Source organism: Sipha flava, unplaced genomic scaffold, assembly GCF_003268045.1.
Source record: "Sipha flava isolate LNK unplaced genomic scaffold, YSA_version1 36_pilon_pilon, whole genome shotgun sequence".
In the NCBI taxonomy this organism is placed as follows: Eukaryota; Metazoa; Arthropoda; class Insecta; order Hemiptera; family Aphididae; genus Sipha; species Sipha flava.
Window position 1 is genome coordinate 3,737,976 of NW_020273076.1, and position 5,520 is coordinate 3,743,495.

Genomic DNA, 5,520 nt, shown 5'->3' on the forward strand with positions numbered 1-5,520 from the left:
ATTTCGTATTTACAATCACGAAAATGTTCGAAAACGTTTGACAACAATATTTTGTACCGTATCGGTACGACGCGTTCCATTGAAACGATTTTAGATCACGGTTTCGCGGTCATGCCGATGTACCGGGGTACTTACCGGGGGTGCTACGGGGTACACTGTCCTCGAAATACGATCCTTGGACTTCAGTGTGGTCCTGCAGTGTTTGCGCGACAACGGTGACGACCCGACGGGTTTTACGAGCGTGATATGATGTATAGTTTTTCCCTTCGCTTTTTTATTGCGTTTTTCGTGATTTGTGGACACGCACGCGTTCCACGCACGTATAACGTAATACGGCGATTAGATCTGCAAACGCGTTTTCCGAATGGTCGTCGTGTAAGTGCATATATGCTGTTTCTCGTCGACCAAAAGAGCAAAAGAGAAGAGGAGAAAAAAGTTGATGATTTATTTGCAGCCGGCACGATGTCGCGCGTGTGAACAATTTGAACGGACGACGATAAAAAACAATAAAACCCTAAAAAGTTTACAACGTTCAAGTGTTTTAGTTGCATCGCGACGACGATGGCGACGAAGGCACGACAACTTCTCGTCCGGGTAAATTATTATCTCGTGCGCATTATGTATGTACGTTAATGGAGCGAAAAACTCGGGCGAGCGAGAAAGAGAACGACGATAATTCATACGGCTACGGACCACGTATTCGGGATTTTTCGAATGCGGACTGTATGCGTTTTACTTAACGCTAATACATTGTACTCGTAACCGTATACTCCAGTGGACACAAATTTAAATGTTATTGAATTAATTATAACCATTACAGTATCATTACGAAGAATAAAAAGTAAAAGTGCATAAATATAAATATATTTACTCGGTGGGGGTGGGGAGGGGATTAATTTCCATAATCGTATCTCCGTCAAATGAATCGTGGTGCCTGTTGTAGGTGGGTGGAGGTTGCAATTAACATTTTTTTAAAACTGAATACATGCATTTTAATCAGCTTTTACAATAAATAACACTTTTCTTTAAAATTGATTGAATAAAAACATCTATTTGGACGAATCACCATATTTACTACACAAGGCAATATTATAAATATATAAAAATATAATATAAATCAATTATTTGAATTGGTTCACTAAATACTGCAAGGAGTTTCGTAGAGATGAAATCATCGCTATATTGTAAATATCCTTTCACAGCTTGTATGTATACATGACCATAATGAGGTAAGGAATAGGGGCGTTAAGTGCCCCTAAAGATTTCTTTATAATTCTTGAACTGTTTGGGGAATTTTAAAAATTGCTTACTGAACTTGATGGATTATGTAATACTATTATTTAATAGATACTTTTATTAATTTAAAAAAAAAAAAAATACGCATAATGTTGTATATTATAATTGATTCGTTGATTATTGATTACGAATCATAATTCATGACTAATAAATTAAATTAGAAATAATTTGTTATCGAAAACCTTCTACGTTGGAGTGTCTTATAAGACACACTTAAAAAGTCACAAAAGCTTGTAAGCTTAAAGAACTGTTTGATAAAAAGTAAATATTTTGTTCATATATTTCTTCATATCAGCAGTGCCGCAAAAACCGGGTGTGCAGAGAGTGTCGTGCACACGGGCCCCAAGGCTTACATACATTTGGGCCCCCCCTAGTCTCAGCCAAAAATAATCTACACTTTACAAACAATTATTTAATAATATTATATTATTATTTTATGATGAAAAGAAACTTTTTTAAAATTCAGGTAAGGATGTTATAATAGAGTTTAGTTAAGTTTAGTTAAGAGTGATTTAGAGTAATATAATATTTATTTAACAATGAGTCCATTGAGTATTTGAGTAGGCATACAACATAACTACTTAAACTACTTAAATAAATGTACTACATAAATATGTGGTGAAGTATAATATACAACAGTTGTAGGTATTTAATTCGATATATATACATATATCATACACTAACTAATGTGAAACGTGTTTTAAAATCTAAAAAAATTGATACTTATAAACAAGACGTACAACAAAAATAAATCCTAGGAAGGGGCTAATATAATTACCGCACACAGGCCTCCTGTTCTGTAGTTGCGGCACTGCATATCAGTATCATATTAAACTTTTCTTATGATTATTATAGGTTATAATTATATTCATGATTTATTAATATTTATCGGTAATAATTTGAAATATATGAACGTAACAGTTTTCGTTAGCGTAATTCGATTTTAGTCAGAAGTTGTTTTTATTTATTTGTGATCGTAGCATAACGTATGCATTTCCAACATTTGAGGTCTGGTTAAACTTGCGCATGTATTAAATACGGATAAATTAACCTTTCAGAGCGTTGTATTAATTAAAAAAATAAAAAGCATATAACTTTACGATCAAATCCAGTAAATATTTTTTCTTAAAATCTACTCGGGCCATCGGATTTCGTTAAAAAATCACTAGTTAGGTTCTTATGAAATTGAAAACAATAAAATATATACGAAAGAAACTGAGCATTGTTGCAAAATAAAGTTAAATAATAATTGAATAACGTGTATGAATAATAATGAATACAATATGATGCAAGCCTGCCGGGCGCCGGCTGAAGTGGCGTTATTTACGTATACATTACGTGCATAAACTCAAAATTCGATTCATAAAACGCACTCTTATAAGCAGGGTTTAAAATGACAAAAAAAGGGCGGAGGGACTGTAATCGGTTTATCATTCTCAACGTTCCACATAATCCCAAGCAATTACTAGGTAATTAAATATAAATAGGTAAATATGTTCATGAGGTATTGTTAGGGAACAATTTTTTTCACAAACCATTCGTGTGCTGTAGAAATGTATAAGTTTGTAAATTGCTTATTTATTGTTTTCAACAACATATTGTTAAAGTATAAGTATTATTAATGAAATAAAATAAATTTGAAAAACTTATATACAAGTACAACACGTTGTTATATAATTCACAATTTATGAATAATATATGTTGGTTTTTTTTTGGCGAAACATTGTTTAACACCGCAAATCGCAAAGCCAATTTTTCAATCGTTTTATTGTGCACGATATTTTCAACGAACAGTCGAACGTTTCAGTAAACTTTTCGGAGAAATGTTAAAAGGAACGCTTTTTAAGTGCTGCGAGAGTAAGGGAGACCGGGTCCCCAAGCGTTCACCCCGCTTCAAGCCCTGTATACAAGAGTGCGTTTTTATGATTCGAATTTTGAGTGCACGCACTAGGCGCACTTGACGTATTTTCACTAACATTTAATAGCGCGATAACATATACATTCAACGCGTACGTGTTATTAACAGTAACACCTTCGGTTCGCCGGGCGTAGACGAATACAGCAGACGTGTTCGAACGTTGCGCACGACGCACGTCCGAAAGCGAAAGAAAAAAACACGACGCGATACATTTCGCGGCGACGGCGAGTCACCACCACTCGCGCAGTTCATAAACTGCGTCGTAATTATATCGCGCAACAACGACTATAAGTGTAATAATATTCCGAAGCGGTTTCCAATCACACCGAACCACCTGCGCGCGTTGCACATATTGTTGTACACCTATTTTTATGCGCCGGTCGTTTAAGGCGTTATCCGGCATTCGATAACGTTCAATTTCCAAGTCTATTTTCGGTAACTTCCGGCCGCGGAAGATTCGGTCGTTCCGGGAACAGAGATACCATAAACAGTTTCCTGTCGCCGATCGATACGGGTAAATTATGTACGTCATTTAGTATACTACAGCACTATTGATGATAATGTGCATCAATGGACGAGATTGATACAATAAACGTGGTGCGCGCGCGCGTTATGATTCGTAAAATCCGAATGGTAAAAACGGTCATTAGTAGAGCCCGGATTTATATGCATTTGCACGTTTCTACTAAGTGTATGGAGGTTTAAAATGACCACGATTCGTATCGCACCGGATTTAAACACCAAATTCTATATTGCATACTTCGCGTATTACAAGGGTTATTGCTCATTTGTTCGTAAATGTAAATAACATGCATATTTAATGGGTTTTTAATAAATTAAAATTGTTCGTATTTTTTTTAAGTTTTCTATTCGTTTTTTGAGAGTAGGTAACTTCGAATAATCAAAAATGTTTATTTTTGGTTTTATTTTTTTATTTGTATTCTCGTTTTTAAGTTTCTTAAAATTTGTAGATTGATTTAAATGATTTGAAATATTAAACTGTGGAAATTATTATTTTTTTTTTGTTTTTGATAAAATATTTAGAATTCTATTTGGTATAAAAGTGTGGTTTTTAAAAAAAAAAACACATTTTATGAAGTATAATTGCATATTTAGGCACTTTTTCATTGCATATTTGCATCATATTTGATACTTTTTAAATGCATATTAATCCTGGCTCCAGTCATTAGTTATTTATCATGAACGTGAAGTGCGTGTGATCTTGTTTTCGAGACCGCAGCGCTTTATGCCCATCGGTTTTGGCGCGGCGTCCCCCGGTGTCCCTTTTCGTCACATTTTTTATCGTTTCCAACACATTATAATTCGCTCATTATTTATGACCCGTCGACAAGCCGGATGAGACGACCAGACGGATCGCGACGATTCGTTTTATTTTATGCGGCTCAGCCGGAGGAGAGGAGACTGCGACAATGCATTGCGCCGCAGAAAATAACGTTAGCAAATATTTTGATCGGGAGGGGAGGGGAGGGACAATAAAACACATACACTAGCGAAAATCTTTCTTCTCTTCTCTACATCGCGATGTAGAATGAGCTGTGCCGCAATTTATTTGCATGGATGCATGTGGCACCATGATGGCCGGAACACAATTACGTTACACATGTTTATACATGTACGCTGGGAGAAGTTGTTTTATTTGGTACAGTTTTTCTGGCAATAAAATTATTTTACGAGTTTTATCATATTGTCCAGGGGGGGAAGACGTTTCCGTCCGCATTTACTACAACAATCATAATCTTTTGACCATGTAGCTGCCGTCACCGAACAATTAAACGTTCATATCATGAGCCAAGTAAATAATATTTTCTGTATGAACACGGATTATCGTTGCAACGCGCTTCCGGCGCAAGAAAATTAAATCATATGCTCGTACGTTTTTTACCGGTTCGCCGGGTCGAAATCGGTGTTTTACCGGAGCCGACCGAAAACTGGTGCGGTTGTTGATTTTGGGCGGCAGCCACGGGGTTCCCGCCGAAAATCCGCCGGCGTTTCCCGCGCTAGAGACGTGCACGAGGACGCGCGGCGTACGTCGGCACGCCGGCGCGCGCGTGTGTGTAATCTCACCGGGTGAGTCGGCGGCGGGCAGACGCGGCGGCGGCGGCGGCGGCGGTGGGGGTTAGCCGGCCGGCGTGCGACGGAGAGAGAGAGACCGGGTAACGGTGAGCGGAACGGGGGACGTGTCGGCGGCGCGCACACGGACACGAACGCCGACACACACGGGCGCATGCCGACACGCGCCCGCACGCGCACCAGCCGGGCGTCGGCACGCACGCGCGCGCACCGAC